Below are 23,032 nucleotides of genomic sequence, written 5' to 3'. Positions count from 1 at the left end.
ATCCTTCTCGTTTCTTAACATAAATATTTTCTTTCGCGTGTTATAAGTGACTATCGTTTAAACAATGAAAAAATTAAAGAATTATTGTCGAGCTTAAAAAGGTTTTGCTTTTAAAATTACCATTTTTAGTAAAATATCTTTACGACAAACTTTCTTTTAAAATCAAATGATCATTCAAACGTCTTCTAGACTCACTCAATAAGCTGTTACGCGAAGGCCTATGATACGTTTACGGAATAACGTTTGCAAACAGCTGTTTGAACAAAGAAATTTTGTTGCAGTCGCTTGAAATTACATTGAAATAGATTTGGTTTGAAGTTTTTAATTTTTCACTAAAAAGCAGTATTTACGCGAAGAATATTACAAAATAGAAGCTATTACAGAATAGAAGCTGGGGTCCCAGTTTAGCATTACATCGGTAGATTTAGGCGATCGGGAGAATCGAGAAATTGCGAAGATTTTTCCTCAAAACGCGAACCTTTTGCGTGACGTCGTCGTCAGCTATTCGGTCATTCATCGTGTGTATTAAAGTTACTTTATCGTCGGCCGAGAATGCTCCGGATAACGTTGAAACATGGTGATGGTAAAATCGGTACAATTATTTCACCCCTCATTCTTCCAACGCTATTACACAGAATAATACAACGTAACACGGTAATATATTACGGTTGAAAAATGATCGGACTCCTCGCAAACTTACACATTGTTTTTTAACTGTTTGCACGATGGGGCGCAGTAACTTGTACCTTACGACTCACGACATAAAATCCTCTTGCGCGTCATTTTTTCGAAGCTTATTAAACCCTTTCCGGATCGCGATCACATACTGGTTCCTATCTGATGGTACAAGAGCATCGGTATCGGACCACCATAATTCACCATTAGAGGAAGGAACAACACACGCGTTGAAATACGATGATGCAAAAGGAAGATATTAACGTCAAGGGGAGAAAGAAGCCTCTAACGAGACGCGTATAAGCCGACGGACTGGTGACTGATCGAAATTATTCTTTCGAGGAGGGCGACGGGACGCCAAAAGCGAAAGTGGTCCGAACATTCGTGAGGAACCTGACGTGGATGACCGACCGGGTGGTTACATAACTTATGTGGAGGTGGCAAGACGAAGCTGCGCTGTCCATGCGCGATATATGTGCAGCACGTTGCACCACACCTCAATGGAATAAATTTACATGCACCTTGGCTGAATGAGCCCCGACAAGTTTTGCCCCTGTGAAAGATATACTTTCACGATGCTAACTACCAATACCACCGTACAGGCCGTATTCTTCTTTGAAATTTAATAAAGTTGCTTAAAAATTCTGCACGCTATTGTTAAAATTTAGCCGGTGTTTATTTACTTTGACCGTATCTGATTATGGCTGTAGTTGATTATTAAAATTTAAAGCATAGGTCAGCTCGATAAAGGTTGGACAACGTGTACCGTTGCGTTGCGCGAACCTCCCAAGCGTTGATCAGATGCGTACAGTATAGAGGCTGCGTGAACGTCAAAAGGTTCTCACGTTCATATTGTACGTAAAAATGGGAATCTGAACGATCGACGTGTTAGACTATACCTCTGTTCTACTCGAATAAAGTCGTTGCACTTATAAATTATGGATTATATTAATTGACTTGTATACTTGTATATCTTGTCCAAGGTTGTTGCACGGAATTTACAAAATTTAAAAAATCGTCGGACGCTGAATGGAAAGATAGATAAAAATTTTTCAGATTTTAAATTGTTCGAATAATCGTAATTGCTAGCAAGTACAATTATAATTCGTAACTTTGCATATTTTCTTTCTACGGCGTGTCTATTTTAACTTGGAAGTAAACGGATTAAAAACTTTGATGACAATTTTAAGTTTCATCGAGCGTTACGAACTATCGTTACTTGGTTACTAAGAACTATCCAACCGGGCTGGTATATTTTATTTTGAATTTGCAAGGGAATTCGAAACCATAATTCGCATCGTCTTGTCTAAATCTCTCGGATTATGTATAAGAAGGACCTAACGCCATTACGAACTAAAACGCATACTTGATTGAGATTATTAAGAAGCTTAACTCATAAAATAATCTATGAGACACGATATTGTCATTAGACGTTGCACAAGCCAACGCGCTCCGAATGCTATGTCATCGTGATTATTATCGAAATCGATGTTCGGTAGTTCCATTTGTTGGTTAAAAGCGAATAACGAATACTCAAATGGCGTTATTTCTCGCCAGGGACACGCGAAACAGATCGAAAGTTAAATGTCTATGCGGAGTATTTTTCAAAGTTTTCTCTTCGCTCTGTTAGAAATTTTTCTCGCGGTTAAAATTACAAATATGTAAGAAAGAAATATCGTCTTACAATGGGATACGTTACATGCGCATTATGCATCTATATCGCACAAATAGGGACGGAATTTTTAAAAAATGCAGGAAGCAGTTAGTGTGACAGTTTGTAGAGGACAAATGCGTGGAAAACAGTAGGGGACAAGAGTAGTATCCGATGCCAGTGGAAATTATGTGCTTCGCTAAGACGATGGTTCGCTCTTTCTGTGAAACGATAGGATCGTAAACTATGCCGTTTACCCTTTCTTTTTTCATGGTAAATAGCATTAATATACAAGATCATAATTTTCATCCGTAGCATTTTTACTCTTCGTTCTGTCAAATTTCTATATGCAAAATCAAATACTTTATTTTTCTCTCGTAAATAATTTTGTTCTTCGTTGGCTGTTAAATATCTTCTTCTTCGAAGAAAGAAATACCAGTTATAAGAATCGCTTGGAAACTATCGTCGTTTAGATTTGTCAATAACAGTTTCACGTATCAGCCAGAACTTTTGAACATCAGTATCAGAATTTGTCGTTACCTAATAACCTCGTCGCCGCCAACTATGCTCTTTTTTTTATTAATTACGATAACCGTACGAGACTGTATTTAAACGAAAACTCGTACGAGATTTTAAAAACTAGAAGACATCGAAAATGAATTTAACGCGCATGATACGTTGGTATCTCGTGGCCGATAATCTGAACCAACACCGAACGAAATATATCTTCGGCACCAAATCATTCCGCAATTCAAACACGCTGCGGAGCTCGATGTTTTCCTTGCTGCAACCTTGGCGACCGGTTGACAACGCATGGCCATCGTGCAAGCGGCATTTTCACGTGCACAGATTACACGAACACGTGCGTCTTCTTTCGCGAAAACATTTTCTTCTGCCCTCGATCGTCCGAACATTACGATGCGTATGCCGCGTTCGAGAGTCACAAGGTAATCGCGCTAGTATTTCAATCGTCCAAAAATACTTGGCATCCTTTGCAAGGTTATTAGTAGCGTAATTCAAACAGCGCACGAAATAGTTTGAAGAAAACTCGACACGAGTGAACCGTTCTTTCTTTAGCTGGCCAGTACATACAAATCTAACGTCAATAAGTTTCTATCACGCTCGTTTCAATGGTAATGAAAAAAATTCTCGTTGACAAGCGCGTAATCGGTCTGTTTATCCAGAGGACGAGCGTACCACGAGTGTTAACACGAGGGTTAGGCGACGCGGCCTAAGCGCATCGCGTTGGTACTCTAATCAAATAAAGGGATACACGCGACGAATGCGTCGAACGCATATTCACAGGGTGTTCTAAAATAGACGATACACCGGAATATGAAATTACCTTGTTGTAAAAGTATCAAGATCGTTCGAAGCGTGGCTTGTGGAAAAATCGAATTTAAAAAATTGTCTATTACAGAACTCCGTTTAAAAGCGTTGCACTGAAGTAAGTATTTTGAAATGAAGTACATTCCTTTGATACTGATATAAAAAAACAAATGGTAATTTTTTATAACGAAGATAGCGCAGTCTAGCAATATGTATATTTTACGTATTAACGATTTAATTAAAAGATTCGTGTAATTCAAGATCGATTACGTTCGCCAAATAGGAAAATTTTATTCGAGGCAGATGTTGCGAGATTTCTAAGCGAGAGTGTACGTGCACTAGTAACCCTCGATGGCATGCGATCAACGTTATCGATCAAGTGTGTAAGGCGGCTATTTAAAACTTGATTTTCACGAGAACGGTGCTTCAAACTTTGTGTTATTCGATTTATCTTTGCGCGCACAATAATTGCGTCAAAGAACAGGTCTCGAAGAAGGGAACTTTATTCTTTATTTTTTACTTATCTTACTATGCTGCCCTGATGCGCTACTTGTCCTAGGACACCATGTACGTACAAACCTAAACCGAGACGTTGTCTAAGTCTGGCGGTTTGGTCGCATTTTATGCAGGAAACGTTTTCCTTGTCGCCTCTCGCTCGGCCAGATGTCATTACACTCGTGGCCTAATGTGGATTCCATGGCGTTTAACCCGCTCGTGCGGATTCAATGGGATTAGCTCACTCCGCGGATTACTATTTTTGGAGCGTAAAAGTGCCGACTCGACTCGACTCGACTCGACGCGATGCAACGCGACGCGAGGGAAGACACTGTGTAAATTGGAAGAAACGCAGGCTCCTTTGCGGAATGTTGCATGTCAATCGGGGATCATGAAAACTTGTCACAAGGGGACGGATGACAAAACAGTCTCACTGGACAGTGGACAAGTGGGCTTTACGAGCTTACCCGCGAGACAGAATGAATCTTTAAGGTTTTTTGTGCGTTGGCTGGTTGAAAATAGAAACGACGTGGTTGTGTCGGATAAACAGTCACGAGGAAGGAATGGTAGTATGCGTCGTACTCGGAATTACGTAAGAGAGGGTTGGCATTATATTATACAAGCGAATATTCCGTGTTTTTTCGCCGCGATTTTTCTCTAATTGTCACTAACGATGTGATACGAGGGCAAATTGACGACGAAATTAGGATGGGCATTCTGTTCTTAGAATACGAGTAACGCGAGTGGTGGCAAATTTAGATAAAGGAGCAACTCTATGGCAAACTAGATTTAGAAAAACCAATGTCATAAATACTGTTTCGTATTTTTACGCTTGCTGATATTGCCACAAAGATAAACTAATGGCGAACAGAATTGCTAAATACTTTTTTATAACGAAAGAGTCGATAAGGAAGCGCGTTACATACGTTTTCAAAGTCGTAGATTATATCCTTTCGTTCTTTTCGTTCGTTCATTCGTAACATACGTATTTATACAATTGTACGTCGAGTATTAATTAATAATGATTTCACTTATCTCGGTTCTATTATTACGTAGTACGTAATAGTTTGATATTCGTTTAATAACCAATAAATGAAATTTCACTTCCTTTACATAACTTTAATCGTTACGTAACGTAATCTTAATCGATCCCTTTTCTTGCCTCCTATTACATTGCTTCTTGTATGCAATTGATATTCGTTCAATGACCAATAAACGAAATTTCACTTCTTTTATGTAACTTTAATCGTTACGTAATATAATTTTGACTATCTCTTTCTCTTGCTTCTTATCGTAGATAATTACTTTTCTTATGTCACGAAATTGCTTTCGCGTGACTATTTCATTTTCACGATTTCCTTTCATGAGTTTCTCATTCTCGTATTTTACAGTACTTTGGCTATTTTCGTTAAAATTCAACATTTTTTTATTCTTCAAGATACGTCGAAGTATTTGAAATTCCTCGTTTTCCACCTTTTAGGCGAAGTTATGTTATTTATGCAAAATATCGAGTAAATCGTTTTAAGCGAGCCGAGAGAAACTGCACGATAAAACGATAAAACTTCGATTCCCATAATATTATCCTCGATTAAGCGATTTAATTTTATAAGCGTCTGTGTAAAAATAATTTTATAAAAATTGGATTTGTCCATCTCGCGTTATAATATTTCAGGAAATTGTGAGATATAACGAACGCTCCGGTGTCAGGAAAGTAGCTTCCAGTATATTCTATAACGCAATTACGAGTCAAATGGCAGTTTGCGAAGCACGAAGGCGATAAGAGACTGTTCCTCGGCAAATGTCGTTTTTACGGAACGTGTACCGTACAATGTTGTTCATGGCGCGTGAATCGAGAATTAACGTGTCAGTTAATCGCCGAAATACGCAGTAGCCGGCCATCGACGGCATCACGAGACGCGTTACTACAATTTTGCCGATATTTATGAACAGTACGCTGTTCGTTGGCACCGCGAAACCAACGCTTTAACGAAGCCGAATGGCCGATCTGCGTCATGCAAATGAACGCGGACTAACGTGTAGCGAGATAATGACTATAATAAACGTCGATTCAATCGTGATAAATCTCTGATTGAAGGAGTGGCAATTTGTCCGGAGAGGTTCTCGGCGCTTGAAAATATTCGCCGCGCGATCGATATCAATTCGGTTAGATTCTCGTTAATTTGTTAAATGTTTCGTGCATCCAAGGGAAAACCTTTAGAAATGTCTTTACCCGTGCCTGTTGTCGTGCAAAGCGTGATACGTTATATAATTATTATAGGTTTCGCGAACGCGTAGGATAATATACGAAGGCGTCCCTACTAAGTAAGTGGGCGTAATTGACCGATAAATAATTTGGATTCGCGCAAACTAGTAAATGTGAGCAGATATTCCTGTTATTATTTCTTTTCGATAGTGTAAGCGTTTAACGTTATCTAGGAACAAGATGGCCAGTGCATCGATCTGCTGCTTTGTTTCCTTAAAATTTCTTAAAATTTTCTTTCTTTAAATTTTATGTTAACGCAAACCTTTGACATTGGGTTTCTTTCAAGTTTCTACTTACCAAGAAAAATGATAATAACGAGCCTGTTAAATCAAGGAGAGAAAAAACGACAATTTTTATATAGGAAAAATAATAAAAATCATAGTAAAGACACAAAGTTCGTATAAAGGAATCTCTTAATCAAATTTTTCCCAAAAATAATGATTGCCTTTATCTCCAGTTCTAGTTATACCTTATCTACCACGAGTGTCCGTAGCTGTACGATTCTTGACTATCGCACGTTTTCAAAATTGTGGAAACGTCGTGCGAACGTTTTGGTTCGGCATCGCATAACGTTCGGCAATAATATTATTGTCGTTTAAACAAGGCATACGCAGGTAAGGACACGTTAAATCGATGTTCGCTAATTGCAGTAATCGATGAATGCGAGTACTTGTTCGTAATAAGTATTCATCAAACTGTCATAAATCGTTGATCTGACGTTGCCCCATGTTATCAAGGAATGCTGTTCGGACATTGGGAATAATTGCACCGGATCCGTAACTATGGTGAGCTTTTTGCGCCTATTTCCCTTTGCGAACGCTCGTTTAAAAGTGTAACATTGCCACTGGATTTTTCTTCGATCGAATACTTAAGTGCTGGCGCAAAGAAACGGCGGCAGATACGAGTCTACTTAACATATCATTTTTCTATTTTTTCATTGTTTCTGCCGCTTGTTCACCCCGCCACGTCTCTTTCTCTATATTATAGAACGTTATTTATTGGAGAAACGGAACAACGGAAAATTGCAACTCGTCGGCAATCGGTAATACGTTCTCGATTAAACACAAATGATAGTTCAAATCATTTCCTTTTCGTCCTTTTTGTCTGGCTGGATAGCACGATAAAGTCCGTATTCTTCTCGGATACTCGTTGTTACGGGCCTTGAATTACCCGCGGTATATTACTTAAGTAGCATCGAGAGCGCGTATGCTATGATTTATGTTCGAAAACCATCTTGCTTTGATTCGCGAAAAATAAGAGAAAAGAATCGATTACGCGGCTCTCTGATATTACCGCAGCTAAGCTGCCGCTGATTGCCTTTTAAACAACCTCGAATGCTATGCTGCGCACTCTTTTCTAAACGGAAGCGGATTAATCCGGGAAGGCTAAAGCGCTGTTAATCTGCTTTTTCACATTTTTCTACGCGTAAACTTCGTAGACAAAAGTAAGGCGCACGATACACTGGTTAAAGTTGCCGTAATTGTGTCGCGTGACGAACGATAATTACTTTTCTGACATAAGGAATAATTCAGCGATGTGCTGCAACGCCCTATGTTATTGAATATATCGATTCAAATATACGTACGTACTTATGTAACTGTATATCTATGTACACTATGCTATATTACGAATGACATTATCACCAGTTGTACTATAGTACGAATACGTTTGTCTCTCGTTATATAAAAGCAGAAAGAGAAAGAAATTTCTTAAAACGGGAAAGTTATTCGCAAACTATAGGTTAAAGCGTTCTAGAATCTTTTAATGAGATCTAATTTGAGGTCTCCGATAAAAGGAAGAAAAAGTAATGGCAACAGGCTGTCGAAACTTAATTTAGGTCTCGACAATGTACGCGGTTAAGTCATGCGTAGAGACGTAACTCGACGGGATGATCGTCGATGAGCATGCGTATTCGCCTTTAATATTCTTCGATCGAGCCGCGATAAATTCTCGATCGGAGTAGGCCGCACGCGATCGGTACGAGCTCGCTGCGCCGGTGCTCAATCAGAGTGAGTTGAGACTAATTTAGAAACTGCGATGTATAACGATCGTGCCCGAAGGCGTCGCAAATTCGGCGCGGAGCGGCCCCGGCCCGCGCACCTACGACTCACGAGTGTATCTCCAAATGCATCTACCTTACCTGCGCCGCGCCGGCTCGCCCGCCAATTTAACTCTGCATCAATTTGTCATTTAACTTATTGACCGCCGCGCCAGTTCGCCTCCTCCATCCTCCATCCTCCCTTTTCCCTCCTGCCTCCTCCAGTGCTGCATCTAAGATCGGTATTTAAATGGATAAACAGCAGTATTTCGTCTGTAACGATCTACATCGCCGTATATTATACCGCAATATTATAACATACGGTGACGTGAAGGAGTTTTCGGGGCGGGTAGAAGTTTCGTAGCGGTTATTTTGCTCGAGAGGATAGCTGAAATAGATTTTGTACGATAGGATGGCATTAAAGGGTGGAACCGATAGAAGATACTAGGGCGATTAGCAAATAGTAACTTTATTGATTTGCTGGATGATATATGCGTTCGAATCGAAGTATTTTTAAGAATACTTGCTAACACATCGATGCAGACGAAACAACGAATCGAAATTTAAAGAAAGAAAATACAAGAAAAAAATACAATTTGCAGTATCGTAATACGCGTAATATCGTTGTTGTTATTTTCTGCACGACACTGAGGCATCGATGCGAACGTATAATTATGTAATTAAACAACGATGGAGACAGGTAAACGAACGATAAAAACTGGCAGAATTTCTCAACGCTACGCAATAAATATCGTAGCGATATGAGAGGCATGGATTGAAAACGAGGCTTATCGTGGATTATACTTAATGTCACGAAAATATAATGTTTTTACGAAATTATACGAAATTGATCGCCATGTTAATCATTATCGATCAATAACGATCGAAAGAATCGATCGTGATACGATTAGTCGTCTCGACTTAAATCACTGCGATTAAACACCGAACATTGTCCATCTAGACAGATAAAATATTACAATTTCAGGTTTGTCTACTAAATGCTAAATGACATGGCTTTATGAATGGTATACTGTTAAGTTAGATAACAGTATGACATTTGCATTGAAAATATAAAGAATTTATAACAGCGATTATGGTATTATTAAAATTATGTGTATAAACACAGCGAACAGAAATTAATGCCGACGTCCACGATTCCCAGTCAATACACTGTTCTATTAAACGAATTAACGCGACCGCTATAAATCAAGATATACGTCTGTAAAGCACTATTCGCCATCGTGGTATAATAAATTATATTAATTCATACCGATTCACCAAGTTGATAGCGTTCATAGTTCAGCCGTATAATGCGTTCTTCGAATTGAGATTTATATTCGGATTCTGTGTGCTAGATACGAATAACCGGTACTACTGAAAAATTTGCATAATTACATAGAATCTAATCATTTACATAGAAAAATTCCGATAGCTTTATATTATTCCGTTGCTTCATATAATGCTTTATTAAGGAAGTTATAAGGGTAAATAGTTAGAAGTATATTCTTCGCGTCGATACGTATATCATCGCTGAATCATAAATATCGAATAGCGATAGAAATTATAGAAATTATAGTATTATATCTTCGTGGTAAATTTTAATTAATTATACCTTTAAAGTAAAACTTCTATAACCCCGATATTAGTAGAGTATCTTCATCATTAGGCTAGAAATTTGTATACGTTTATGAGAAATTTGAGGATACAAAAATTCCCAGAATACGTCTACCACTCGTCGTAATATTCAGTAGGTGGATCGAATCTTTGATCAAGTTCTGTCTCTTTGATTATCTACGATCGTCCAAAAGATCGTAGTCTACTCGTTGATGATATCTATTGGTAACGTTAGGATTTTTTCTTAGAATCGTACTTTCTCGATCGCTCGAACGTCGTCGGAATCGCTCGTCGATCGGAATGCGATTCGGATCGCTCGGATCAAACGTCGAAGTCGAACGAAGATCGCTAGCATATTCGACTCAACGAGCGATAAATAACAAGCGATGAGAAGAGCAAGAACAAGAAAAAGAAAGGCAAGATAGCCCGTAACGAGGACGCAACACATCCAGCGAAACTGAGCCGATCGATTATGAGGTGTCCTTGTAGTTCACAATCAGTGGCGCTAGACCGGTACGGTGCGGCGGTGCGGCACGTTAGGGGCGCGTTCTTTTAATGATGTATTAGCGCCGTGTTTTGACACGAAAGAAGCGGCAACTGGTCGAGGTCGCATTCTTCTCCTTCTTTTTCCTTTGTCCTTCCGTCCGGCTTTGAAACCACGCGCGGCCTCTTGTCTTCTGGCTCCCACCGTCGTGTCAGCCCATAGAAACATTTCAGTGAACCACTTAACGCCCTGAAACCCTTAACCTTCGATTAATCAATCTCGACGAAGACCGTTCAGCTGAGATTTTCTGGCTGTTTAAGCGGCCACCAGTTCTTCATCCTGGCATGAATCTTAATTTCAGTGAGTTCGACGTGGCAACTTTGAAGAATTACTTCATTACGCGCGTCATTAACCGCGATTGTGATATCTCGAGCTCGCGATGAAATTTTGAATTTTCCTTCACCCATATATTATACGTAATACGTCATTTTAAAGATATTTTGCATCTACAGAAAGCATACGTTCTTAGGGAATTTTCAATTTTAGTCAAAAGTTTATTGTACGCGTTAAAGCGTTTAATTCTTTCGACGCTCCTTTAACGTTTATCTTACTTGAACGATACAACAAGGTACAGGGCATTGATAACGATAAGCGAAAGCTCTATCCGGATTACTTTGCATGGATTAATTTGCTTGGATTTAACTTAGGGTAAATGAGATAGAAATCGAAGATATTTTTATATTTTCACTTTATCAAGGATTTCAAGACCCGATTTATTTAGAAAAGGGAGTCTATTTCAAGATACACAGTAAAGTATAACTTTAGCTATCTACGGTTCTTGAATATCAAAGTAACTGTAAGTAATACGTATTTTAGCAGGCACGAATAATAGATAATTACTTGAAAACGATAATCTACGCTAAATTAAATAGTATTAGTTACCATGAAATATTCGGGGAATTATAATATAGAAAGTAGATCGATGAATTTCCTTCGTGACCAGCCCAATTATGTATTTTTTTTTTGAAATCAAGATAACAAACGACCAATCTTTTAAAACAAGCAACTCTTTATTTCGCAAGTAGCAATAACTCTGCTGAAAGCTGTAAGTGTAACATCGTTGCCCATCGCATCGGGTCGGTAGATTTCCAGCTTAGCTCGTAAAGTAGATCCAAATTCCGTGGCTTCATTAGACACGAGCTGCACAGGTACGTGTAGACTTACGATCCCCGATCCGAGAAATCGGCGTACACGTTTCTTATCTTTGAGCAGCATCGATAGTTCGATGCTGAAAATCAGACCGTGTGTATCTTGTAAAGGTAAAGGAAGGCGTCCTACGGTTTTCAGGCCCGGTCCCCAAAATACCCCGTGATAGAGTTTACGGGTTTCTCGAAGCACACCTAGAGAGCTTGGCAGGGACAATAAACACACAGGGGCATTTACAATGAAAGAGGTCGGATGTGAGGATTTTATTTTCTCCTTTTTCCCTCTCGTCCCTCTCCTCCTCTTCTCGTCTTTTCCTGAAGCCTAAAACTAATACGCCCTCACAGGGATGGGCTTGCCCTCGAACTCGCTATCTTCGCGCGCATTAATCATGCTGAAAGGGTTGCCACGAGAATTGTCCTCCCTCCACGAGGTATTGCCGCGTCCTGCTCGGTTCCAAAACTACGGCTAGCCGGCAACTTGAAACTTCGTTCGTGAATTCTTCCTGCTTTTTCTCGTCACGTCTTTACCACCAACTGTGTACCGAGCAAGTTGCAATAACGTTTTTGTCTGCCGGGTATACCAGGCCGGGCGTTTTACAATTAGAAAGCACCGTGAAAGAATTTAAAAAGAAATAGTAAAAGAGAAACGCAGGTAAAGCTCGTAGATCGTAACTTTCCTACGTATATTCAACCTCGTGAAAGTATTCGACCATTCGTAGACATCGCCTGCGAATTTTTTACCTGTATTACACAAAATATTTTGAAGTTTCGTTAAAATTTTTACGAATTTCCACCGCTACGATTATATTGGTAATATCTGGAACACATACATACGTAGAAATTACAAGATATTCGGTACATGAGTATTTCGCAGAGACCACAAAATTATTTAAACGGTCGATTATCGATTGTATTAATTAGATCGTTGAAAATTTATAAAAAACCAAATATTTAACTACAAATATAACAGAAGATTGTTTAAACGAATATCGATACTGGTTGAAACAGCAATCGAGAGACCAGGTGAATACAGAAATATACGATTATTAAAAGTCGACTCGCTTATTATTGCAATATTAAAAATATCAATTCTTTACAGCTTAAGATTTCCAATTAGATAGTAAGGTTTTAGATTAGATGTAACTTCTCGCAAAAAGTTCGTGCTAAAGTTTACGAATGAGGATGTAGATCGATGGAAGACTTGAAATTATGTTAATTTCATTGATGTCGTGAAAATTCATTATTTTACTAATTGGAGCCTATTGTTGAGATCTCCAGATACTTTGTCAATCGTGGATAGTCGTTAAGTGAACTCGTCAGAGAAATTGCTTTTGCTTGTCTTGTTCTTCGTTCCAACCGATCAAGAGAATGGGCTTGTTCCTGAACGCGCTATCTTTGCATACATTAATCACGAGAAAAGGGTTGGCAAGGGAATTGTTCTCTCGCCTGGATCGCGTCAGTCGGCTCTTTTGCTCGCCACCATTTTTTCCTACTCCGAAACTCTATACCCGTCTCAGAATTCCAAATTGAACCGCATTAGAAGTGTTCCGCGTGACGTTTCTAGATTTCCAGATAATGGGATTCCAGAATTCGTAAGACCTTATCTATCTCCGTTTTATCTGAAACATCTGCTCCGAAATAGTTTCTTTTCAAGTTGGAAAATAATATCGACTATATATCGATCAATTTTTTTTTATAAAATAATTGTCGGAGATGATTATTTCGTCTGGATTTAAAAATGGACATCGAGTAAGCTAAAAAAATTTTAAATAATACATAATTCGGTCAAGACATATTTTCTTATACTTTGATCTTTTCTTAGTGTTCGGGCAATTGATTCAGTTTGAAATCCTTCGCAGAAAAATGATTTTACTTGATCTAGCCATAACCGATGAGTTCCATAAAACTTCGAATAACGATTTCTTTCTAGCAAATCTAATCGACGAATTCTACTCTGTCAAGAGTTACCTATATCAATCGATTACTTATATTAACTTATATTAGAATGGTAAAAAGATCTCTGAGAAATTTAAAGATACAAGAATGTGTAAAACGAACAAAGGAAAATTTCCATGAGATTTACAGGGTAAAATATATCTCTACTTTTTGCTAGGTTCCATTCCTTCGTCCATACATACTTGTAAGAAAATTCATTTGCATAGACATCTGCACTTTAATTATAATCCTACTTCAGTAATGGGATAAGAAGGCTCGATTCGCAAATGCAAACGCGTTCGCTTTGCAATTATGAATTCAGAATCATAATTTTTACCAGGCTTATCACGATTTAATCTGATCGGCCGGGTAGACGTTAGCAATTCAGATGGACGAACGTTTCCTGTTTGCATTGTTTGACCGTTTACGACGTACGGGAAAAGTTGTGATCTCTGAACAACGTGCTATAAAGGTGTTTCATTGTGCGTCCTACGTGTTTTACGTCGCGATGCTGTTTACACGATCATCCGTGGACAACGTTATTGAATAGAGGCGAGGCATCGTAAAAGGTAGGTTGTCGCGCGCCGCGCCGGTTTCTTTTAGTGAAACCCTCGAAAGAGGGTGGCCTCGTGGTCCACAAAAGGGTTCGTGTCTCCGAGAACCTCGAGGCCCCACCACGATCCGAAAACGCCACACAGGTCGTGACTCGAAATCAGATATTGTTCAGACCTCGACTTCCTTTATGGCATATGATGGATGAAACTAATCGGTCAACCAGGTGACTATATACACCCTGCAGTTGCACTTGACTTACCATGACCACGGGTGGTTCGGTTTCCCGTGTGCTTTCGGGATCCGACCGCTTTCCCGGCATCGAATGGACGAAATATGATGCTCGTTCGCGTTTCATCTGGAATGTTTCCCCCTGAAAGGAGTGAATTTAATTGGTTTTAATCTATGGTATTTTTGAGGGTGGAAAGCGGCCGGATATGGGAATCGAGGTTCGTTTGATTTGTGTAACTTTCTTTCTTTTTAATCTCTCTGATAATTAACGGATACTATTTAATAAGTACGAGACATTAATTTCATAATTACGGGACAGTTTGGATAGATATTTATGTATTATACGCATCTAGGTATTTTTAGATATCTCTTCGTTTAATTTAAGATAACCGCGAGATATTCTCTGATAATAATTACCGAACGTCTTCTAAAAAGTAACATCGGTGCGATGAAACGATATCGCGCAACAAAAATACTTGGTTAGAAAATTAGGTAAAAGCTTTGTTAAAATTGCCTGGATAAACGTACTAACTTAATACCATAATTTCGGGAATAATTCGATTTGATAATTTCGCAAACAATACCGCTAATTAACTTTCGTAAAAAATAAATACTAAAAAAAGACTAACGCTATACCTTACGAGAAACTCGTTACAATCCGCAAAAACGAATCGTTATAAATCTGTAAAATTTGTATACGGAACCACAGATCGAGCGCTTCAAGACTCCAGTAGGTCGTATCAAAGAAAATTATCGTACGATTATCACGTTGAAATCGTGTTATTCATATCGGAAGAACGCTTTCGTGACGATAATATTACAAAGTTTTAGGAACGTCTAACTGTTCTATCGGATGAAATCTGGAAAAGGAAAGAAAAATACACGTATCGGATATTCGAAAAAAATTTCGATATTCGAGGAATCCGTGGCTGGAGCGTTTGGTATTCGAACGGTGTTTCCTAAGCTTTGGGACCCTGTATCGCGCTAGGTAATCGTAGCATACTGAGTTGCCGGCTTATAATGACCATAATTAAAGCACAATAACCGTGAAATCATGTAAAGCGATCGATGCGTGTTGTGAACTGTTAATGGCTTTATTGGGAAATGGGAAGTAAGCGCGTGAAAGAGAATTCCGAGGGAGGTAAATTACACAGGCAAGTCGCCGATAATTATATAACTTTCATAAACGAGTCGCAATGTATCTAGTGTGGCCCAAGTATTGAATAAGGATTCCTTCGAAGCTACAAACGCCTCGTCGTTTCTCGCCACATCGATTTTCTCTCGAGGCGACAATTACACGAACGTTTCGAATACGAGCCTTCTCCTTTCTCTTTTCTTTTTGCTGCACACGCATATTCTAATATTATTATCTCTCGTTATCTCAATTTCGAGCGTATTTGTTTGCATTCGACCGCTCCCAGGTTGCAACTGATCGGTGCAACGCTCTTTGCGAAGTACGTTTGTTAGGTTTTAAGGGAATCCATGTTATACTTGTACGCATTAATGATGTTCAGCCTTATTATGTTATACACGTTTCGCCGCGATGTTTCAATTTCTCTTTAACATTTCTGCCGTCTTACGCGGCTATCAATGTTACGAAGATACCACTATATTTTATATTATAGTAGATACTTTGTGCCAGAATATTACGTAGAATGTCTACAGACGCGATAAAGAAGTTAGATTAAGCCTAGTATTGCGTCAGATATTATGTGTAATAGATTACGTGTTTCTTCGTAAACGAATAATTTCTAATGAAACTGTGACAGCTTTCGTTACATAATTTTCTACGTATGCCATTTTCGTTTATTATCAAAGTTGTTTATGGTATAAGAATATCAAGATGAAAATATCGTATCAGTGGCATAGACGGTAATTTGGATAATTGTAACTTTGTATATTGTTAAGCTTGTTAAATTGATAAGCTATGGTACCAAAATAGAAAATAGAATAGAGAGAAGTAAGTTGCTCCGTAATTATATGTATATGTAACAAGAAAACTGTATTAATTATAGCCCTGTATGCATTATTCCCATATATCTGATAGATGGTACCATATTTAGAGAAAAAACTGTGCATAATTGCATAGTAAGGAAATACTAGTATGGAAATTAATTGTAGCCGTTGTACACTCTATTCTCGCTAATTTGATAAGATGCATTTTGTATGGCAAAGTAGTGCCGTAATTACACGAAACGGAAACTTTATTAATTACAAGCCTATATTGCCTAATCTCTCAAAGTTATAATAATAGGCTACAGAAAGAATAACGTGTTTAATCATACAGAACTGGCTTAATTGTAGCCTCTAATCTCGCTGATCTGACAGGATACGGCTCGTATGGTAAAGAGGAGATCACGCGTTGTGTCATCAAACGATTACCTTATTATTATTTGTGGCCTTTGCATACTATAAATAAAATACAACGCGAGGCTAGGATCTTGTTAATCGCATTTTCGCGCAGTTCGATTTTTCTCGTGGAAGAAAACACGTTAATGACAACTCTTTGGTAACTCGATCTCGCTAATCTGACAGGAAACAACTTTTATAGCAAACGATTTCATACAATTATCTGGAAGAAGAAGGTTGTTAACCACCTCTGCTGCACTATAATTCTTCTAATCAGCAAACTTACTCTTCCTATTAATTATACGCGTCTCTTTAATAGTACAATCTCGCGAATTTGATACATTCTAACAGCATACGGAAATGTTCTTGCAAAAATAACAATAAAACCACCGTCTTTGTACAACCTAATCTTGTTTATCCGACAGGATGTATCTTGAATATTAAAAATAACATCCTCTGTAATCCCATACATAGAAAGAGGACTATCCACGTCTTTACACCCGTCCCATACGTTTACCCTCGTCGATTTAGCGAAAGCGTACACCCTACGAATGGAAGGAGACGATAGCTACGCGACTAGCAGGGAAAAGGCGAGCCTATTAATCGCATCTTTCGCGTAGCCTAATCTTGCTGGTCTGATAGGGTGCATTCCTTGAAGTAACAAAGAGAAGATCGCGCATAACGACGCAGAAAAAAAAAAAAAAAAGAAAAGACCGGGACGCCTCGTTAATTGCAACTTTTGCATAGGCTAGTCCCTTGAATCTGATAGGATAGGATACACTGTGTATAGTATAATAAAGAGGGGTCGTACGTAGGCATATAAAAAGGGAACGTCCGAAATACGCGAAGAGCAGCCCACGGGCTGAAATTATGCTTCGATTATTCGTGTCTGCCAGTGGATGAAGGAGAAGGAGCGCAGGTGGGAGGCATAGCCCGGCTAAGCAGCTTCGCACAAGTCACCCACCCTCTTTGCACGTGATCCATGCCGCTCTTCTCTCGCTCTTAGCTTTCTCTTATTTTACCTTCCTTCTTTTTTACCTCCTCTGTTCTTTTGTTCGTTTTTCTCGTACCTTTATCCTTATTCTCTGGCGGTCCTCTCTCCTGTAAGCCGCACGACGACGGCGCGGCGTCGTGTCTTCGGTCGAAAATCAGGGATGCGATAAGCAAACACTCTCCAACACCGCTCTATTATTAAACTATAAAATTTGACGGTCCCAATGGCGCAGAACCGTTCGATCGGTCGCGGTTCGAGTTTCGACGATCGATCGACACGATCCATCGCGTTCAACGCTTGATTGAGACGTTTTGCAGTGTTCGACGAACGAAGAATATTCGATAGATCTCCGTGGATGAAGTTGTAACGATCCAGGCGAAGCTAAATCCTGGGGGCAGCGATTTGAATTAGAACATGCCTCGAGATAGGAAGACCGGTTTAATGGCTGCGTTTAATAATTACTTCGTGTAAATATATTTAGGCTAACTACGTCGTATTTATACAAGTGTATATAAATTTTCACATATTGCGGATACATGTTTGTAGATATATTTCTTTGATTAGAGTTTAGAAAATTCTAATGTTCCAGATATCGTAATTTATAGGATGATTGAACTTTCTCTGTGTTTCTAAACGATAACAAAATAAGGGAAATTTATTTCCTGTAAGTAAAACGTACGGTGTATTCAAAATAATCGTATCGTTGGATCTTTGTTAAAAATACTCGTAATATTTAACAAGATTTCGTTATAAGAAGGTTGAGAACACGTTCGCAGCCCGATTCCAAGCAGCACAGAGTTAATGCGAGGTCCGAAGCTAACGACGCATAAAAATTAAAAATTGCGCGCGATTAAGTATAACAAATGCCACGCCATTGGTCTGTCTGTTCTTCGTAGCTCATTCTTTTGCCGGCGTAGCCTGGTCACGCCCTTGTTCAAACGTCGCGTTGGTGCCCCTAAGATGATTATAACATCATCCTGCCGAAAATCTACGTTATATACGTTGCACCACACAGACCAGTGATCCACTTCGATTCAATGACCACGAAACCTATAAAACGATTACCTATCGAACCTGCCTGAGATATCGATCTAAAGCAAAGAATCGACTCTTGCTCTTCAACGTTTTTTTAATTTTAAATTCGACTAGGATAAATACCGGTAGCATCGTGTGTGTCGTACACGTGTAAAACATTTTGAAACTTCATCGGCTCCGTAACCAGGCACTGCTGTATCGATATTTGAAACGAACTTAAAAATGTACAGGGTGATAAGAAATTATATGTCACGATTCTACATTGCTAGATTTTACGTTCTCGGTTCGATGGGAAACTTCAGCTTGGATTTCGAGGTAACGTGTTTTTCTTTGCATCGTGTTCCTTCCATCGATCACGACGATCGGAATCGTGAAAAGAAGCACGAGTCGTAACTCGATCGTTCTTCTGAGAAATCATGTCAAAGTTCAATCGGTTTCCACGTTGACGTTATTTAGAATACGTTTAGAATTTGTTTACGATATTATTCGCAATATGTTCACATATCGCAGTCGGACAGAAGGTACATAGCACGATAGTAACCATGAAACGGGAAATTGTTTCTCAGCACGTGAAATGACTTGCTCCAAATAGAAGGAAACATCTAACTTTGCAATTTTACATTATTACAAAACTAGTTAGGGTCAAAGTGGGCGCCGTATAATATCGCATAAAAGCATAATATAATCGTATACCTTTGTTGCGAGTATACAATAGACAAGAAGGACAGAAACAAATTTCATGTTTTTCTACTTACACGATCCCTCGAAAGCGTTATTGGCCGATCGTGAAGGAAGCAGATTCGAATGTTAAATATTTCCTCAGTGGTAATCTACCTGGCTTGATACCGTAATAAAAGATCTCGTAAAGTATATGACGTTCGTCGTAAGTGCAGAGACGGGACTGCGATAGAACGGGACGCAAGTAAACTCTGGCAAACATTGCGTGTATATAGAACGGAAAAACGGTTGTAGTCGGTTTAGAATTTTCATTGCTACCACTGGTAAATTACGATTTGCCAAGTTTATGGCCGAGAGACTATCATCGACTGGTTGGTTGGTTGGTTGGTTGGTAACGCCGGGTCGATGTCGAGCTTTCGTTGAAAATCGGCATAGGACGCCAACAGTAAATTTCAAAAGTGGAAAACTCGGCCTGTTGTAAAAGAGGATCGTGGTAACTTTTATTTTACATCGACTAAATAAACAGATAACATTATCTGCCTTCTCCGTATGAAATTATCGCGTTGCCTATAATGACACTTGCCGATGCAGTTGCCGAAAGGATCGATAAGTTTTTGCACGTAGAATCCTCTCGCCCCCCGTTAATCGATTAATTTATATATTTTTTATTTCTCGTATCGTATCACACAAAGGATAAATTTATAATTTACAAACAATATACGTAATTATTGTAGTACTTCCTTTAATACAATATATTTTATCAGCAAATACCAAGAGCCCGGCTAGCTCAGTCGGTAGAGCATGAGACTCTTAATCTCAGGGTCGTGGGTTCGAGCCCCACGTTGGGCGATAAAATATTTTTTGCCTCTTAATTCTAATCGTCACTATTCTTTTTCTGCATATATATTTTTAATTAACAAAGATACGTCGGATATCGACTAAAGTATAGAAGATAATTCCGTCTACTAACGTGACGTAGACGTAAAGCGTTACAGTGTTTCCACATTTTTATTTTACATGCGATATTATATATTCAATCAGTGTTAACGAAAAAATCACGTTGAAAATTCGAAAGAAACCTCGATATCGTTACATTTCTAAATCGCGTTAATTGTAAGTATCGTGTTTTAAAAAGAGACCATTCTGTTTGCTTTCTATACGAAACATCTAGTTTTTGTTCAAAAATAGCCCCATTTCTATTTCAGCTTATACTTTTCCGTTTAATCTAACGCAGGATACGTAGGCATTCTTGGAGCTACCGAAGCTAAAAATAAAGTTTAAAATGTGAGTGCACTCACGTAGAATTTATCTTATTGTAGCTCGACACAAATGTTATGACATGTCAGTCTGCGCAATTTGAAACTTGCTTTTCGTCAGGATCGAAACCCTGATTTAGATACATTTCGTTAAATTGCTATTGTTGAAAGAAACTAGTTAACGCTAGTGCGTGAAAATATCTACGAATTTCATAAACATACATCGAACGTTCGATCGAATTGTGAAAAGAGTTGCCGTTTATTTATATTTAAATATAAATTCGCCTTGGAAACGAAGTTAACGTTTTCGTTAAAAGTTTAAACGTAAGACCCTTAACTTATTTCACGAGGCGGTTGTATATATGCGTAGCTAATTAATGAATAAATAAACTGACAGACAAAAAAAAAAAAAGATTTAAGAGACATTGAGAAAATGCGAAAGTTGTTTAGAAATTCGATGGTATCTGCTCTTGGGTGAGGAAAAATGGAGATTAGCTGCTAGACGCGAGGCCGTTTGTGCATAAGTTCAATGAAAGGAAAAACGTTTATTCTATATGAAAGTAATTATAGGTAAATGCCCCTAGACTGACAGGTGTCATTAGTCGATGCGGTAATAAAATTAGCTCTGTTGAATTATTTATTACTGATAAAATCAATGTACATTTATTAGAACACGACGGTACATTTTCTCATACTCTAAAATCGTTTACACGTATTTATAACGATATTAGGATTTTTAAGCTAATAGAAATATTAAAAGTTAAATTAAATTTTACATAACTCACGTGGAAGAAACAAAATATTATAAAATATTTAAAAATACATCTTTATATTTGGTCCTACGGTTGCTCTTTACGGCGTCCAGTTCATTCGCGTTTATCTATATCGAGCGAAGTCATATATCTGCAAGCTTTATCGGAACAGTACGATTTCAAGCAATTAGAATATCTTCCTTTCATCGGTTTAATTGAAAATTGACAAATTTATAAATAACGCAACGTTTCCGCTTGAACTCTCGACTTCAGCGATCGATGATAGATCTATTATCGTTTAAAATGCACTAAAAATTGCATTGCTTCGTTAGCGTTTCTATCTTTTATCTTCGTCTCTCGATTAAACTTTCTATCTTCTTTCGTTCTTAATTATCTTTCGCGTTCTTTCCTCGAAACGACGCGACACGACGACGGAATTTCAACATGTAAACCTACGTTTCCCAAAATTGACCAATTACGGTTAACGTTTCTGAGTTTACGCTTATTGTCCCTCACAATTTGATCCCCTTCCTCTTAAATAGATACCTAACCCAAATTGAGTCCTTCGACCGTTCATAAACTTTATTATACGTCAAAAACAAAAGAGAATCAACAAGAAACTCGAAACAATTTAACAATTTAACGAAATTAAGTACGGATGGAAGGTCTGGAGGGTCGATACTGCGCGAACCACGATGCACGATGAAAAAGAACGCATCGCCATGCAGTTCCTTTTATCCTCGTTCTTTCGCCGAAGATAACCTTATTCGACGTAATTGCTCCCTTCTATTTTGACACAAAACGATGCTTCTAACGAAGAACAGCTCGCTGTTAAGCCTGAATGAAGGCAGTTATGTGTCAAAAAATTGCGGAACTCTGTCTAGTTTGATATATTTGAGACAGTGTCAAAGATAAGATCGTGCCACTTGACCGATCGTCTAGGACCTAAGAGATCGTCAACGATCGAGAATCGACAGCCGATCATCTTCGATCTGTTTCTTTCGTATTATTTCATTCGCTTCGTCCGTTTCTTCTGCCACTCTTTGATCGCCCTGCGCGCATCGCATCGAAATAGGAAAAACTAGTTGTAAGGAAAGAAGCAGAAGCACTTGTTTATATGTTTCCAAGTTTCCTTGTTATTACATCCGGCGATGAGATGATATACTTGGCAACTTTTCGCTTAAGAATTAAATTAAGATCGTTTAACGATCGAACGTTGAAAATGTCTGGAGAGCACCTTTTTTTTTTTTGAAGAATAAACGTTAAATTATTACCAGATACAACCGCAAGAATGCTTTATTATTAATGAGTGCTTTATTGCACACGTATGCACATATGTATCTCTTAGAACTTTATTATCTGTCATCAGATAGAAAAGTGAAATTCCCTACAATAGCGCGTAGGTTAACTATTCCAATGGCCATACGGAAAGCATTAACTATTTAAACGATCCATTACTCGTGCAGTATTACATCATAAATCTTGCAAGTAATAAA

The 23,032-nt window shown here is 38.5% G+C and overlaps 1 long non-coding RNA gene and 1 other non-coding gene across 2 annotated transcripts in view; both read left to right on the top strand.

The window, feature by feature from the left end:
• LOC117206443 overlaps positions 1-23,032 on the top strand; it is a 67,438-nt gene that overhangs the window by 39,328 nt on the left and 5,078 nt on the right. The window lies entirely within an intron of this gene.
• On the top strand, positions 20,305-20,377 carry Trnak-cuu. The gene has a single exon. It is a non-coding gene; the product is annotated as a tRNA-Lys (tRNA).

This window comes from Bombus bifarius, unplaced genomic scaffold (assembly GCF_011952205.1).
Source record: "Bombus bifarius isolate JDL3187 unplaced genomic scaffold, Bbif_JDL3187 scf7180000008006, whole genome shotgun sequence".
Lineage (NCBI taxonomy): Eukaryota > Metazoa > Arthropoda > Insecta > Hymenoptera > Apidae > Bombus > Bombus bifarius.
The sequence above is the reverse complement of the archived record's forward strand: the minus strand, read 5'-3'. Positions and strand labels throughout refer to the sequence as shown.